This window comes from Malania oleifera, chromosome 1, assembly GCF_029873635.1.
Source record: "Malania oleifera isolate guangnan ecotype guangnan chromosome 1, ASM2987363v1, whole genome shotgun sequence".
Taxonomy (NCBI): domain Eukaryota; kingdom Viridiplantae; phylum Streptophyta; class Magnoliopsida; order Santalales; family Ximeniaceae; genus Malania; species Malania oleifera.
The window spans coordinates 53,274,106-53,292,699 of NC_080417.1; the positions used below are offsets into that span (position 1 = coordinate 53,274,106).

At 37.9% G+C, this 18,594-nt stretch overlaps 1 long non-coding RNA gene across 1 annotated transcript; it reads right to left on the minus strand.

Moving 5' to 3' along the window:
• Positions 1-14,530: 14,530 nt before the first annotated feature.
• LOC131154283 (uncharacterized) lies at positions 14,531-16,448 on the minus strand. Its single transcript, XR_009136406.1, has 2 exons — positions 15,937-16,448; positions 14,531-15,016 (listed from the first exon to the last, which is right to left on the minus strand). It is a non-coding gene; the product is annotated as an uncharacterized LOC131154283 (long non-coding RNA).
• Positions 16,449-18,594: the final 2,146 nt, after the last annotated feature.

Sequence of the window (18,594 nt, forward strand, 5' to 3'; positions counted from 1 at the left end):
AAACAGGAATAGAAGGAGGCAGCTGACTTCCTGTGTTCTTCGACGACGTTGCATTTTGGATGGGATAATCCCAAGAAATTTTTCAGGCCTTGTCGACGAACACAGGGGTTTCGTCAACGAGGGTTCTTTAGGATCTCGTCAACGAAGTTCCGTATCGTCGATGAGAAGATATTGAGAGAGGATTTTTGGAAGTTTGAAATTCATCGACGAGGGTTGAGGTTCGTCGACGAACTTTCTACAAGACTCATCGACGAGGTGACGTGGCTTGTCGATGAATTCCGCAGTATAAATAGGGTTAAACGAGATTTTTCAGTTCATTTTTTGCACAGGAACCTCTCTCTCTCTCTCTCTCTCTCTCTCTCTCTCTCTCTCTCTCCACATTCGGTTCCCTACCCTTCTTTCTAAGATCTCGGGCCGATTTTTTGCCGAATCGACGATCTGAAGCTACCACGACTCTCCTGACAAAGTTCTCTCCAAGTTTATCGGGGCGAATCGTTAGTGGGGCTGAGTTGGAAACCATCCCAAATCCAGGGTAAGGCTTTCTAACTAGTATTTGGTTTCTTGACAGTTGTAGAAAGCGTAGTACGCGTAGAAATACTAAACTTTAGTTCTGGAAGATATTGTTTTCAGGGTGTTGAACGGGGAACCCTACGGGTGCAGGAGTATTTCTCTTAGGGGCTTCTCAGGACTCAGGTAAGGGGATAAACTAAGCTAGGAATTTTATGAAAAATATGTATATTGTTACAACATTTGATTTTAGGAAAATAAATATATTTATATATGATTTATATTTAGGAAATGCTACTGAAAATGATGGTATGTTAGATATATGAAAAACCTATTTCGTGTGGCATGAGTAGAAATTAAAATGAAAAACTGTTTTTTGGAATGTGTTAATGATACGGATTTTTATAAAGGAAAACAGGCGTATGGGCCTAGATTTTGATATATTTGTCGACATACGGGCCAAGCTATGTGTATGATTTTCCAGTGTACGGGCTGAGTTATGTATATGATTTGCTAGTGTACGGGTCGAGCTATGGATATGATTTGCCAGCATACGGGTTGAGCTATGTATATGATTTTTCGGCGTATAGGTCGAGCTATGGATATGATTTGTCGGCGTACGGGCTGAGCTATGGTAAAATGTGAAATACTGATGTACGGGTCGATGATTTTCATGATATACGTATATATGCAAAATGATATGATTGATTTGATAATTAATTGTATGAAATATTCAAGTATCACAGTTTTAATATATTCTATATGATATTAGAACTTGGTTGGCTTGGTTTAGGCTAGCACTTGCACGGTACCACTGCTATGTGTTAATGATCATCATGATCATGATATCTGTGCTAACGCCACTGTACGAAGTGGTGTGAGATTGGATGGTCGATGTGGTTTTAAGAAGTGTGTGAGCGCCCATGGTGTACGGTCCAAGTCTGGCAGACCCATCAGACTTACAGCCTGTACTTTTGACTTGGCAGTGATCAGCCAACCATTGTCAAGTCCCGCCTTCGAGCCACACAATCCAATCATGTGGGGGTAATGCATAACAATAGTTAGCTAACCTTCCAGGGATGTTTGTTTTGTATTATTATTTATATGAGATGAATTATGTTATAGAAACCATTATGTTCTGTCATGTTTTTTATTATATTTGTTTTCCTAGAAATATACATACAATTTTACTGGTTATGTTCATGGTTACATATATATATCACAGAAATGCTCATGTTGCCACACACTAGTGTTAGTTTATTTCCCTTACTGAGAGGTGTCTCACCCTGAATTTCATAAACATTTAAGAGCTCCTGATAGGAGAGTGGGTAAAGCACCACTGATCTAGTACTATTGATCTGCCCTTCCAGAAGGGTAAGTGTTTTGATAGGGTCATATGTATTTTGTGGGATGACCCTAAGATATCTTTTGGGTTGTGTATTGTGTGTATAAATACAGTGGTTGTAGTAACTCTAGTATTGTGATGTGTGGTATAATAAGATGTATATGATTGTATGTTTCCTGCTAGTTAGGCTTCTGTTATATGTTCTGATGTATCCGTGGTACCCACGGGTTCAGGTGGATTATGATCTGCTGAGTTTTGTGATTTTGGTTTTTATAATAATAATAATAATAATAATAATAATAATAATAATAATAATATTAATATTAATATTAATAATATTAATTTTAAAAATTAAGCAGGTCGTCACAGTTTGGTATTAGAGCATAGGTTGCTAAGTTCTGTAGACATTAGAATGCAGCGGAAACAATACCAGAATATAGGAAATGATTTGAGGTTGTTCTACAGTCTAGAGACAAGACTCCCGTGGTAGTTTCTGTGTTTTTCTTAGGATGACGATTTCAGGAAAACCATAGTAAGCTATTGTCGGGTTGTGTTCCTAGAATGTAGGACTGGGGTTAGGAATAAGTTGGGAATGTTAAGATCAGTGGTGAGGTTAGGTGGGTAAATTGTGATGATAGGATTTCTAAGTTACATTTGTTATTTTTTAGGATGGATCTAGGAGGAAGTAGTGCCCATGCGAGTGGCAGTGATGGAGTAGGGCCATCAGGTGCAGGATGGACTGGATCTGATGCGATATTACGTAGCGTGGCTCAACAAGTTATGGCTGAGATCGCTAGGAGCTCTAGGGAGCAGGGTGGTCCGCCGGCAGGCCATGGGTGCACTATCTAGAAGTTTATGAAGATGAATCCTCCAGCCTTTTCAGGAGGAGTCGATCGTGCAGCCGCTGAGAACTGGATGTAGGAGACTGAGAAAGTATTGGCGGTTCTATAGTGTACGGAAGAATAGAAGGTCCTCTCCACCACCTATAGACTGGTAGGAGAGGTCGAGAAGTGGTGGACTGCGGTGAGACTGCTGGAGCAGTAGAGGGCGACTCCGATAGCCATGACATGGTACTATTTTAAGGAGTTGTTCTTCGATAGATATTTTCCAGCTACTGTTAGGGAGGCTAAAGTAGAAGAGTTCCTGAGTCTGAAGTTGGGACAGCTATCCATCCAGCAGTATGCGGCATATTTCATCGAGCTCTCTCGTTTCGCCCCGTATATTGTTCCTGATGAAGTGAAGAAGGCAAGGCAATTTAAGAGAGGCTTAAGGCGGAGTATATTCAATTAGGTAGTGGTGCTGCGGATCCAGGACTTTGCTGAATTAGTTGACAGGGCAACCTTGGTAGAGATTGGTGAGCAGCTGGATGCAAAGGAGTAGGGACAGAGGAAAAGATATGCATCCACAGGTTATTAGTAGGGTTATAGACCGGGTCAGTGGAGGAGATGAAACCATGGTAGAGGGCAGAGACATAAGACTGGAGGACGCGAGGTTCAGGCAATACAGGGTTCTCCAATCTGTCAGACTTGTGGTAAGAGGCACTGGGGAGAGTGTTGAGCTGGTGGTGTGGTCTGCTATTGCTGCGGTAGACTAGGGCACATGGTGTGAGACTGCCCTACCCCACCAAATGCAATTCCAGCTCCCAGACCATACCGGGGAGGTTATTAGGCACCACGTGGGGGCCAGCAGAGGAATATGGCTCCAGCCAGGGTATTTACTCTAACGCCGGGTGATACTGAGATGGCAGGTAACGTGGTGACATGTATGGTTATTATGCTTTCTTTTAAAGTTATTGCATTGTTTGATTCAGGAGCTACACACTCGTTCGTGTCTTCGGGCTGTGTTAAATTATGTGAGGCTGAAACACAACCATTAGATGTTGAATTGTTAGTGTCTACACTGTCTGGATCTGTAGTGAGATGTAGTAAGGTACTCCGGGATTGTTCAGTTGATATTCAAAGGGAAATTTTGTTTGTTGATCTGATAGTGCTGGACATGCACGGGTTTGATGTTATATTTGGTATGGATTGACTAGCAGCTAATTTTGCCAGCATAGATTGCGGAGCACAAGAAGTGATATTTATACCTCTGGGATGAGCGGAATATAAGTTCGTAGGGTCGCAAGTGTAATCCCCGCCTTAATTAGTTTCAGCTATCCAGGTCAGGAGACTACTGCTGAGTGGTTATCAGGGGTTTATGGCAGTTGTGAAGGAGATGTTAGAGAATGAATTGAAACTTGCTAGCACACTTGTAGTGAAAGAATTTACAAATGTTTTCCCAGATGAGTTACCAGGCTTGCCACCTAATTGTGAGGTAGATTTTCCTCTTGATCTACTTTTAGGTACAGCGCCGATCTCCAAAGCACCTTACCAAATGACGCCAGCAGAATTGATAGAATTGAAAGATTAGTTGCAAGATTTGCTTGATAAGGATTTCATACAACCTAGTGTATCTCCGTGGGGAGCTCTAGTATTATTCGTGAAGAAGAAAGACGGGTCGATGAGGATGTGTATAGATTATAGGGAGATTAACAAAGTGACAATCAAGAATAAATATCCCCTACCCTGTATAGATGATTTGTTTGACTAGCTCCAGGGTACATGGGTGTATTCGAAGATTGACCTCAGATCCGACTATCATCAAGTGAAAGTGAAAGCAGAAGACATCTCGAAGATGGCCTTCAGAACCAGGTACAAGCATTACGAGTTTCTTGTTATGCCGTTTGGTTTGACGAATGCTCCTGCGGTATTTATGGATTTAATTAACAGAATCTTCCATCAATACCTAGACCAGTTCGTTGTTGTTTTTATTGATGATGTACTGGTCTATTCGAGGAGCCATGAGGAGCATGAGACGCACTTGAGGTAGGTTCTGTAGACGCTTTGGGAAAAGAAGTTGTACGCCAAGTTCAGTAAATATGAATTTTGTCTTGAGAAGGTCGTGTTCTTGGGGCATGTTGTATCCGGAGATGATATTTCTATGGATCCTAGTAAGGTTGAGGCCGTAGTAAATTGGGCTAGACCAAGGAATGTCTAGGAGATCAGGAGTTTCTTAGGACTAGATGGGTATTACCGCTATTTCGTTGAGGGATTCTCAACTTTGTCAGGGCCTTTGACACGACTGATGAGGAAGAATGTCAGATTTGAGTAGGATGACGCCTACGAGTAGAGTTTTCAAGAACTAAAGCAAAGATTAGTCACAACACCAGTATTAGTCATCCCGTCAGGGGGTGAAGGGTATGTCATTTAGAGTAATGCGTCCTTGAGGGGACTTAGTTATGTATTAATGTAGCATGGCAGGGTAGTAGCATATGCGTCCAGACAGTTGAAAGAATATGAAAAGAACTACCCTACTCATGATCTTGAATTCGCTGTAGTAATACACACATTGAAGATTTGGAGGCATTACCTATATGGCGAGCAATGTGATATATTTGGGAAATACTGCTGAAAATGATAGTATGTTAGATATATGAAAAACCTATTTCGTGTGGCATGAGTAGACATTATAATGAAAAACTGTTTTCTGGAATGTGTTAATGATATGAATTTTTATAGAGGAAAACCAGCGTATGAGCTAAGATTTTGATATATTTGCCGGCGTATGGGCCAAGTTATGTGTATGATTTTCCAGCGTACGGACTGAGCTATGTATATGATTTGCCGACATACGGGTCGAGCTATGGATATGATTTGCTAGCATACGAGATAAGCTATGTATATGATTTTTTGGTGTACGGTCCGAGCTATGGATGTGATTTGCCAGTATATGGGCTTAGCTATGGTAAAATGTGAAATACTGGCGTACGGGCTGATGATTTTTATGATATACGTATATATGCAAAATGATATGATTGATTTGATAATTAATGGTATGAAATATCCATGTATCACAGTTTCAGTATATGTTATATGATATCAGAACCTGGTTGGCTTGGTCTAGGCTAGCACTTGCATGGTAACACTGCTATATGTCCATGGTCATCATGATCATGATATCTGTGTTAACGCCACTGTACGGAGTGGTGTGAGATTGGATGGTCGATGTGGTTTTAAGAAGTGTGTGAACACCCTTGGTGTACGGACCAGGTCTAGTAGACCCATCGGACTTACAGACCCATCGGTTGTAGCAACTCTGGTATTGTGATGTATAGAATAATAAGATGTATATGATTGTATGTTTCCTATTGCTTAGACTTCCGTTCTATGTTCTGATGTATCCCTGGTACCCACGACTCCAGGTGGATTATGATTTGCTGAGTTCTGTGATTTTGGTGTTTATAAATAATAATAATAATAATAATTTTGGAAATTAAGTAGGTCATCACATACTAGGTGCTCAAGATGTCATGAACATCGTTGAAGATGGATACAAAGAAGCCCCATCAAAAGAAGCCGAAGCATCTATGTCTGATGCTTAATGAACTACCATTCGCGCCGATCGGAAAAGGGATTACAAAGTCAAGTCCATTATCAACAAGGGCCTTGATGTGGCCACCTTCAAAATCATCGCTTTAACCAAGACGTCCCAAGAAGTTTGGAACACTCTCCACTAGACATACAAAGGAGCCAACAAAGTGGAAAGGATTCACCTCCAAACTCTTGAGGTGAATTTGAATCCTTACAAATGATGTCGTTTGAGTCTACTACCAAGTACTATACTTGAGTTATGGTTGTCTCGAACTAGTTGAGGAGAAATGGAGAGAATCTCATAGACATAAGGATATGAGAGAAAATTTTGCGATCTTTGGATCCAAAATATGACTACATAACCATCACCCTAAAATAAATGAAAGATCTAGAGACCATGTTTGTAGAAGAGCTCGTAGGATCTTTGCAAGCTCATAAATAGAAGGTGAACAGAAGAAGTGACGGCAAGTCACTGGAACAAGTCCTACAGTCAAAACTATCTTTGAGTGGTGGGAGATACGAGCAAAGGAGGACGTTGCACTAAGGACGAGCGCGAGGTCGAGAATCTCGTGGAAGAGAATATGGATACACTAAATCCAGTGGAGGAAGCCAAGGTGGACAAAGAGGACATGGACAATAGAATAACTTCCCATGAGGAAGAGGACGTGGAAGAAGAGGTGGCAGTTACAACAACTATCAGAACATTGATAAAAGAAACATTGAGTGCTATAACTACCATAAGTTTGGCCACTCGAGTGTTGGGGGTGACAATAAGAAAAGGTTAGCGAGGAGGCTAACCTTGCCGAAACTGAAGATGTAGCTGGAGATTCATTAATGCTAATGGTGCACAACTCAACCCAGGACCAAATTGTTTGGTGCCTCGACTCTAGACCTAGCAACCATATGATTAGCAGAAAGAACCTATTCATTGAACTTGATGAGAAAGTTCAAGGGGAGATCGCCTTTGGTGATTTCTCTAAAGTCTTAGTCTGATAGAGAGGAAATATCTTGATCAAGCTGAATGCCAGAGATCATGCTTACTTCTCCAACGTCTATTATGTGCCAGATATGAAGACCAACATCTTGAATCTCGAACAACTTTTGGAGAAAGGCTATCGAATTAGCCTTAGAGATAAGCATATGGTGATATCAGAAGCTTGAGGTAAGCTTGTCACTCGAGTCACTATAGCAAAGAATCAGATGTTCTCTCTTGCCATCCATCATGACACGCCAAGATGTCCAAGCACCATCACCAACAGCAAAGATTGGCTATGGCATCTGAGATTTGGACACCTCAACTTTGAAAGCTTGAAGCAGTTGGGAAGCAAGAAGATGGTGAATGACTTACCCAACATCCGACATTTGAATGAGATATGTGAAAACTGTGTTCTAAGCAAGCGACATGGAAAACAAATTTGGAAAGCAAGCTAACTGGAGATCTACCATGCCGCTTCAACTAGTACACATAGATGTGTGTGGTCCATTGAACCCATTTTCAAATGGACGGAACCAATAATTCCTCATCTTTACTAACGATTACAGCAGGAAGACCTGGGTCTACTTCCTAAAAAGGAAGTCATAAGTGTTCGACAAATTCAAAGAGTTCAAAACTCTCGTGGAGAAGTTGAGTGGCTATCATATCAAGTCACTCCGATCATACCAAGGAAAAGAGTACGATGAAGAAGCTTTTAAAGAATTCCTTAGGCAAGAAGGGATTCAAAATCATTTCACACTGACCTACACTCCCTAGTTGAACGTTGTAGTTGAAAGGAAGAACTACACGATCCTTAACATGGCCAGGAGCATATTAAAGAATAAGAATGTGCCCAAAAGTTTTTGGGTAGAAGCAGTGTTATGTGCAGTCTCTCTGCTCAACAAGTGTCTTACGAAGAGTCTTGATATAAAGACACCATATGAAGCTTGAAGTACTCACAAGCCCAGTGTGAGTCATTTTAGAGTGTTTGGCTCCGTAGCCTACGCCAAGATCCTAGAGGCAAGAAGCACAAAGTTGGAAGATAAAGGAGAGAAGTGTATCCTTGTTGGATATGATGACAATACCATGAGATATCAACTCTACAATCCCATCAACAAGAAAGTCATTTTCAGCCGGGATGTCATTTTTGAAGAAAATGAATCCTGAAAGTGGGACCAGGTTGAATCTTCCAAAAATATAGAATTGACGCTTGAAGAAGAAGAACCCACACAGAAAAGAGAAGTGGCTATCGAGTTACAAGTTTCCAAACTACAGACACCTCCTCACGGTTTCCATTCACCACATAGGAATGGAGCTCCATCACCAATTGAGCGTGAAATCTCAAACTTAAGGCCTAGAGGAGCTCGTACCCTAGCTGATCTATATGAAAATACAGAACTTATGGAAGAATGTGTTACTTTATAATGTCTGTTGTTGACTAGTGAGCTGGTTAGCTTTGAGGAGGCTAACAAAGAAAACAAATGGAGAAAAGCGATGGATGAGGAGATTCAATTTATCGAAAAGAACAAGACTTGGGAGCTGACAAATCTCCCGAAGGGTCGCAAGACTGTTGGTGTGAAATGAGTCTACAAGACCAAGAAGAACGCTTAAGGAGAAGTCCAGAGATACAAAACAAGACCTGCCACCAAGGGCTATAGGCAAAAAGATTGATTATGGAGAAATCTTTGCCCCGATTGCTAGGCTTGAGACTATCAGATTACTAATTTCACTCTTTGCACAAAATGGATGGAAGATTTCCCAATTGGACGTGAAATCAGTATTTCTGACTAGAAGAAGAGATTTATATCGATTAGCCACCTGGATAAGTGAAGAAGGACAAAGAAGATAAAGTATACAAGCTAAAGAAAACACTTTATGGCTTGAAGCAAGCACCTCGTGCGTGGAACATGAGGATTGATGACTATTTTTAGAAGAATGGATTTGAGAAGTGTCCCTACGAGCATGCACTATACATGAATATGGGGACAGATGGAAGCATGTTGATTGTCTGCCTATATATTGATGATCTGATCTTCATCGACAACAATCCAGAGATGTTTGCTATTTTCAAGAGGAGCATGGTCAAAGAATTTGAAATGACACAAATATTGGCCAGATGACTCATTTCCTTGGCATTGAAGTTGTGTAAAGCGAGATGGGAATCTTCATCTCCTAGAGCCACTATGCAATCTTCTATGAAAGAAGCAAACATATTGATACTCGGTATCATTTTATCAGGGAGCATGTCAAGAAGAAAGAAGTGGAGCTGATGTCTTGCAGAATGTATGATCAGATTGTTGATATTTTTACAAAGCCACTCGGGCATGATATTTTGACAAGACTGAAGACAATGCTCGGAATGATAAATCCAGGAGAGTCAAGTTTAAGGGGGGATGTTGAATATTAAACTTGATGCAGCTACCTCCACGAACCCAACCCATTTTGTTGAATTGTTGAGCTGTTGTAGGCAGCCACCTCCACTAACCTCAGCCCACCTTTATTGATTATAATCTCCACCTACCATCTCATCCATGGCAATATATATAAAGATGTGTGTGTGTGTGTAATATATGTGGTGTAGAAGAGAGAGAGTAACCAGTGAGAGAGGAAATTCTTTATATTGAGAGTCGTCTGTAATTTTCATATTATTATTGAAATCAAAGAGTGTTTGTGTGCAATTGAGTGTTTCCTCATTGAGCTCAATCACAACATGTGATTGAGCGAGTCCCCTCCACCCATCAGAGACTAATACATACTTCTTGAAGTGTAACTTATGGAATAAAGAAAGGGCTAATAAAGGGATCATAACCCCTAAGTAAAGTATAAAAATATAGGAGTATTACTTTTGTAACACTAGGGATTCTTGGTATTGAATGTCAAACATATTGTTCCTATAATAGAAAGGTACTATAGAGAATAGGTAAGACATATCAACAGGATTCATATATTGTTTCCATTCTTTTTACTCCTTATATCATTAGTTTAAGCATAGGAATACACTTGAGTCCTCTAAGCTTTTTTTTTTTTTTTTTTCTCTTTAAAAGAAGTCAAGGTAATTATCAAGCTCAATAGATTTTAGTGGTAATATGTAGGAATCAAGGAGTAGTGTTGGTATATGACCATGGCATCCTTGCACAATTCCAGTTCAATATGATTACCTGAACGAGAACCATTCTCATTTGTCAGTTCAGTCACCACAACTTATTGGTTCTTCACAAGAAGGAATGGTTTGAACAGAGAATTTTTAAATTTTTCAAAAAAGAATGGGGGAAATGCTCAGGTGGATTTTGCAGCAAGAGAAGGATTTTCCAATGCAGAATCAAACAGTGCCTCCCTTGAACACATTAACAAAAGAAAAATAAATTCAAGCTCCAATATGGAAAAATCAAACTCTGAAAACATTAGACCAACAAAGAAAATACCTATCCTTAAAGATATCAACAACATAGATATGAACGAAGGTCGCTCCTTGGTGTTCAAAGAGAATTTAAGAAGATCAATCAAATTGTGAAGATGATGAAGGAAGTCCATACCAAGTGAACAATCCATAATACTTTTTGATCCTCCTTTCATCAAAGAAGTAATGAAGGTGCCTTTACCTTTAAAATTAAGATACCAAGCTTCAACAAGTATGATTGTACCTCGGGTCTAGTGAACCATTGCTTACGCTTAAGATGTTAATAAAACTACAAGGCACACTTAATATTAGAGCCTTTGTTACAACATTGGAAGGACACATTTGATCTTGGTATCAAGTGCTGAAACTAAGTTCAATCATAACTTTTACAAAATTAAAGCAATGATTTGGAGGTCACTTTACGAACATCTGGAAGATAGTTATGACCTTAACTCACATCACGAGCTAGTATAGGGTGATAAGGAGTCATTAAAGGATTTCATGCATCAAATTTAATTATACGACTTTAGAAGTCATAAATCTAGACCATGAAGTCGTTATCGCAACTTGAACAACAACATTTCATCCTCGGGAGTTCTTGGCAACACTAGGGAAGAAACCTCAGGTTAATGTGAGCGAATTCTTAACTCAAGCACAAAAATATATTAACTTGGATGAGATGATGGCAACCTTGAGGAAAAAAATTAAGAGAAAAGGAACTTGAGAGAAAAGGATCTTAATTGAAAATTATAGGCAATTTGATCAACCCCAAACCAAGAGGCTAGGTAAAGAAGGACCTTAACGTTGGATGATTTATTTCCAATGTTTTTGACATAGAATTAGTATTTTTAATTTAAACATGAAAAACAAATTGAATAGTCATGGTAACTTGATTGAAATGTCATAAGACATTTTTTTTTTTTAAATCTGAAAATTTTGAAAAAATAAATAAATAAGTAGCCACAAAAGGTGGAAAACTATTTCAACATGCCAAATAGCCTACTTGATGGAAAGGCCATGCATGGTTAGATGAGCTTTGCTCATATGGACAAATGAGCTCTTCTCATGGATAGATAAGATTTGCTCATATAGACAGATGAGTTCTACTCAGAGATAAATGAATATCTCATACAACAAATGAAGTCTAATCATGGACGGACGAGATTTACTTATAAAATAAATGAGCCTTGCACATATCGACAAATGAGCTCTGCTAACAAACTCACAAACAAGTGAGGTTGCTCATATAAATATATAAGCACTACTCATACAATAGATGAGCTATGCTCATATAACAACTGATCTCATATTAATAAATGAGCTCTGCTCAGTTGAGCTCTATTCATCAATAGATGAGTTTTGCTTATTGATGAGCTATGCTCAGATTGACAAATATGACTTGTCCATATCAACAAATAATCACTACAAGATAAAATTACTTGAGACAACATAATCACACACTATAACATTTTTTGTAGAAGCCAATGAGACGTCCAATTCGGTAATATTGTAAAATGTAATCTCTTTTATACAATGCTATTATATGTGTTGTATAAAACTCTATTACAACATTGTAGAATCATTATAGTTGATAAATGACATGTTGTAATGTACGTAATTATAACATTTTGAAAACATTATAACCACATGTATAATATTTTTGTCAAATATATATTATTTAGTGACGTTTTAAAACATTATGAGAACATTATAAAAGATTGTACAATATTATTGTAAAATTGATTGTTTATAACTTTATACAAATATTATAAAAACCTATTTGATATTGTTCTAAAATATATTTTGCAATGAACTTCTATAACATTCTAAAGTCATTATAAAAACATCTTTTAGGTTGTAGTAAACTACCTATTCTCCAATGATCATTCCTACTACTTAGTTCCCGTAAACATTAATAATTCATTACATTACACCCAACATCAAGATTCCATTCACAATAACATTCATATTATATCACATTAATGATAACAATTCATTTATTAATTCTATGAATACATAAAGTGTCAAGAATACATAAACCAAGCACAAGGTAGTTCTAGTGATCAATACACATTGCAAAATCTTTTGAGTACAAGTGTCACTAATACATGCACAAGCCAAACACAAAGTATCTTATAGTTGAATCTTCAAGAGAGGGTCTAAAGAGTAGTCCTCCAATTGATAGGTTCCTTTTATTAATTGTTGCAAGCCATTTATAAGTAAAGGACTAGTAATCATACCCTACCCAACAAGATTCCATGAGGCTGGCTAACCACCTAAAAGTTTGAGATGACACATCAACAACCAGGGAAAAAGGAGCAATGAACATGGCACACTCACTAGAAACAAATGTAATTTCTTTTAAGTGTGAGTCTTAATTTTTAATGTGACCAAAATTATCACTCGAAAAATTGTTTCCATAAGTAAAACATAGAGCAACTAAAAACTTATAATTTTAATACATCAATTTATGCGCCAATGTTGCATATGTAGTTGTTTTGATTATAAAACACTTCATTGCAACAACACATGAATGACAAGCAATACACGACTAACAAATTTTCATCCTAGAATACAATGAAAGACAACATTCCATGAAATTAAATGCATCAAAACACAAAAACTGCAGGATCATCACTATTATATACAAATCGTCCATCTGCTTATAGCTAGAGACAGATAAGCTGTGCTCATAGGTAAATGAGCACAACCTATATCAACTATTGACACGTATCTAAGCTTTGCTCATGGATAGGTGAAGTATGCTCAAATAAAATAATCTCTCTGAAAGACTTATGAAGCAAAGATGTGGCGGAAAGGGTGATATTAATTACCTAGCTCCAAAGTATGTGGAAGCTTGTTTTTGAATAGATACAAAAAATATAAGAATGTTGGGTTTTGTGAATGTAAGCAAATTGTTGAGTCACGTAAATACTGTCTTGTGCGTGTAATTGATTTTTTTTTTACGTGTATTTTCTCTATTTTGTTTCTCATAGGATTTGGAAATTTCGTATTAATTCCCTACAAAGAATGCATATAAATGATAAAGATAAAATATTTATGTAGTTATGTCTATCAAAATCTAACAAAAAATTAAAAAGCGGGATTAAGAAACACACACTAATTTAAGTATGCATATATGCGCAATGTGTGGTTGATGCACGTGATGCATCAAATATTTGATTGGAGTGTTGAGCCACATGGGTGGTGATGTTTTGCTTAGTATTAGGTAAAAGAAAAAAAAATTCCTTCTCAAATTAGTTGCGGTCAGCTCAGCAACAGAGCAGAGCAACAGAGCAGAGCATGGTGCATGTAGAAACTAGAAACAATTCTGGTAAGGAGAAGAAGAAGAAGAAGATAGCTCGGTTGTTTTAAAATAAAGCCTAGGCGGGTTAGAGGGAGCTCTTCTAGGCTATGTAAGGAAAGGTTGTTTGGTTTTTTGAAAAAGGAAGTAAAAATTACTCTGAAGCTTTGAAAACATTTTTAAGGCTCATGAGTGAAGGTTAACTAATAGTGTATTTATCTAAGGAGACTAATGATTACTTCTTGAAGTGTAACTCAAGGTATAAAAAGGAGACCAATAAATGTTTCATAACTCCTGAGTAAAGTAGGAAAATAAAGGAGTAAAACTCCTATAACACCCATTAAGGATGCTTGGTATTGAATGTCATGCCTATTTTTGGAAGTATAGAAAGAGACTTAAGTGAACAAGAAATCTCCTGATTACACAATTTATATATTGTTGCCATTCCTCTTTACTCCTTCAATCCTTGGCATCAGATAGTTCTCCCTATGTACACCATAAATCCTCCGAGCACTCTTTTTTCTCTATTTTCAGGAAGTTGAGATTGTGATTAGACTCAATAGATAATAGCAGCAACAATTCCTCCAACTTTTCATTGGGTAGCAAGCAATTGAGAGATTAAGTTAAACTCCTTGAATGTACAAAAACAATTGCTAGGCACTAGCTTATAAAACAAGTAATATTCAATTGAAAATTTCTTACAAATAGAATAGAATTGCACTTCACCAGATAAGTGATGATTGGGTTTAATCACATACGATTTGATTCTTAGATAAGACAAATTCTTGGACTCCTTGCCTTTTTAGTAATGTCATCATTGTTGTCTGTCTTAGCTATGCAATATGGGCCCAATTTGCGAAAGCTAAGTTGGATTGAGTTGAACTCCAGCAATTCACCGATGGTTAGTTAGAGACCTCAGTATACTGTTTTCTTAGGCTTGGCCTCCTGGGCATTGGGTTGAGGTGCTACTCACGTCTTTTTTCCGGGGCTTCCTTGAGTCTTAGGGCCAAGGGGTCACTTAGTTTGGGGAGTCGATCAAGCTGCCCCGCACCTTCTATCTTCTTTTTCCTCTCATTGTTCTCTGGTATTACAAGGATTGCCATGTGAGAAGTAAACTTAGTTACCATGCTTGGCATGCCAATCTATTAATGTCAAAAATTGAACCTTGATATTTATGTGTCCATTAATTGTGGTGATCATCTTCAACAACAACAACAACAACAACAAACAACAAAAAATAAGAAGAAGAAGAAGAACTTGGGAGACTCTCGATGGGTCCCTAGAGGTATTCTCTAATGCTAAGTCAAAATTAGAATAGATTAGAGGCAACTATAGTCATAGTAATTTTACGAGTCAATTATATAGTCCTGGAGAGTTTCTTTTAATTAATTAGCACTCCCCCACCTTAAATACCCATATATAATTAAATATCCCCATTGATTTGGGGGTTAGAATCTTTACGTGGAGGATATGCCAACCCCTTATTAGCCTCCGTAATTTCTCTTTCGGACTACACAAATACCCCATTTTGAATTGCTTTTGACCTTGGGCCATTGCTTTGGTGTATTTTTGTGTCCATCAACTTATGTATGATTTTTATTTAAAAAAGGAATTGTTTAGCATTAAAATACAAATAGATATTGCTGAAATTAGAAGAAGAAAATAAAGGATGGGAGGTTCCAAGGACATCCCAGCAGTCAGATTTTGGACTTTTATGATATTGGATCTGAACCTTGGGATGGGTGAAGAGGGTATGAAATGGGTAGGAGATTGGAGATGTGCTATCTTGCACTCTCTAATAGGCCGAAATGAAAAAATAGAAATGAGACATCTAGCTAGAGCACAAATAAGAATCAAGCTCCAAGATAATCAGTTAAGGTTTGTCATCTTCATAGGGGAACAGGGCTCCCTCCTACAGGGCTCCCTGCACTCCTGTAAAGAAAGAATTTAGCCCGCGCATTCGATATGTGACGTAAGATGTGGAGTTGGAAAAATAATCACCTGAGTTATGGCTGATGATTTGATTTGAAGGGGGTAGAGGACTCGAGCGGAAGATTTAAGTGAAAAAGCACTAAGATATTGGCACGGCTCAATCAAACCGAACGTCCCTAGACGTACTCCATGCATATGAGGTGTCTTTTTCTTCTTTCTTTTTTGGGTCTGAGTGAACCCGGCCAATATCACAGTAACCGTTTCACGTATGAATGCAGAGTTTGAAGACGATATATGAATACCCATCCTTCAACGATCCACATGGGATCTGCAGCATGTATATTTCTTTTAGTTCTTTCCATCCGCATGTCATCGTTCAGCTAGCTAGCTGCCGCTCCTGCCATCGTCGTCCATCCATGTCTCTCTCTGTATATACATATATCAAACAGAAAATTGAAGATGAAACACCGAGAGAGAGAGAGAGAGAGAGAGAGAGAGAGAGAGAGAGAGAGAGAGATGGAGAGAGAGATACAGGGTGTAAAAAGGAGGGTGTTAAAGAAGGAACCCCAAGTCACCGAGAGCGAGAGAGAGAGAGAGAGAGAGGGGGGGGTAAAAAGGAAGGTGAATATATGGGAGGATGAGAATGTCCGGCGGGGAAAACATGGAATTAATTCATTAAAGAAGAGGAGGTAGAGCTAAGCAGAGCAGTACACTGCAGAGGCATTTAAAACTGCGACTACCAAAGCACAAAACGCCCTGCCCGCATTTATATCCCTCCATAATTTCTCTCTCTCTCTCTCTCAACTGCGACTACCAAAGCACCAAACGCCCTACCCGCATTTATCTCTCTATCTCTCTCTCAAAAATACACAAAATTAAATTTCTGTAAATAAACTTTGCTAGCTTTTATATTTTTGGACAACAGGTAACGTCGGTAGATCTGAGGTGTGGGATGGACGTGCATTGAATGATGCAGCCTAGCTAATGTTACTGATGGCAGGGGTGGCATGGCTCGTGGTGTTTGCGTTCATAACAGAGAGATTCCATTCATTAATGGCGGTGGCCCTACTCGTCTCCGCTACCTACTGCTTCCATCGATCGTTTTAAAATTGGCCGCTCAAAATAAATGAATGAATAGTGTAATATTTAATTATTTACCACCAATCCATATAATTACATACAATATAATATTCATAAAATATTGAAGATAAACAAAATATGATATATATTGAAGATAAATGTAGCATTTCTATTAATGAATTGCATGTTTCAATTCTAACCAAATTTTAACTTAAGCAAACATTAGAGAGTGAAGAGTACAAAACATAAGGTCATTAGTTGCTATAACTGCATGTTGATCTTATTGGTCATATCCTATTTTGATTATGACAAATGCTCCGATATTTAATATCTGTCAATTTTGTTTGCAGGATCGTATTGGAAAGATCATATGATGACATGAGATGACTTGAAGAATATAAAGACTCAGAACATTTATTTTCTTTATAATTTATATTCTCTTCAATTTGGGTCTGTAATATTTTTTTTAGAAATGTCTGTAATAATTAATGCATATCATGCATGTAAGAATTGATAAACTCAAAAACCTTATAAAGACCCTAGGACCTTACACATACACTTAGAATAAGTCTCCACTTTCAAATATGCAATTGGGGGAAACATATTTTACTTAGGTCCTAAAACTATGAGATTTTGGACAACCGAACCTTGGTGTTTAAAACATCTTAGTTGACTGAACATAAGAAAAGTCAGCGAGTTGATTTGATCACCTTGGGCGACTGAACCAAAAAGACATTAGCGTCTTCGGTCAACCGAACATTAACCCTGAGCTTTTCCAACAACTCGGATGTCTGAATGTTTACGTTCAAAATACTCTCGGGCAACTGAACATGCAAGTTTGTCAGACCGAACTTGAGAAGAGGTGACCGAACCTCAGATAGTTTGGAAAATTGCCTTGTTCAGCTACCCGAACCATTTTTTAGGCACCCGAAATTCAAAATTGTCCTTTTCTCATGTGTTAGTTCGGGCAACTGAACCTAGGGCTCGGTCGACCGAAACTCTCGGGTTAACCTAATTTTTATCGTGGTTAATTGGGGTTAAATAAGGTTAATTTTTTAAAACTCAATTAAAATAATTTTAATAATTCCCTTGGTATCCCCAATGGTTATGATTTTGGCTAAGTCTATAAATATGAGTTCATTTGCTTAGATTAAGGATGATTAGCATTGTGATTAACATTGAAACTCTTTGAAATTTGTCAAAGCTCAAAAAACATATACCCTCACATACTACTATTCCTTTGCTAAATTAAGTCTCGTGAGAGTACCTTGAGTGATTATACTTTATTTCCATTTGCTAGAAACTCTCATTTTGCTTATTGTTTGTTTGATTTTTGGATTAAGAGTTGTGCATAGGTTTTCCCCCGATTTAATTTAATAAATCTTTTGTGTGGGAAAACTTAAAGCTTGTGGGTCTTGGCACTTGAATTGCAAGACACCTTAGCTTGTGTTTTTGAGTGTGCAAAAAAAAAAAAAAAAAATTTTTTTCAAAAACTCATTTTTCGAATATCTCTTGTGCTCAAATATTGAGAAAATATTTTTAGAGATATTTTGATTACTCTTGGTGAAAATCTTTGAAACCCTAAATTGTTATTGAGATTTACATCTATACATTGTTTCAAAGATTAGCTTGTTAATACACCTTTAT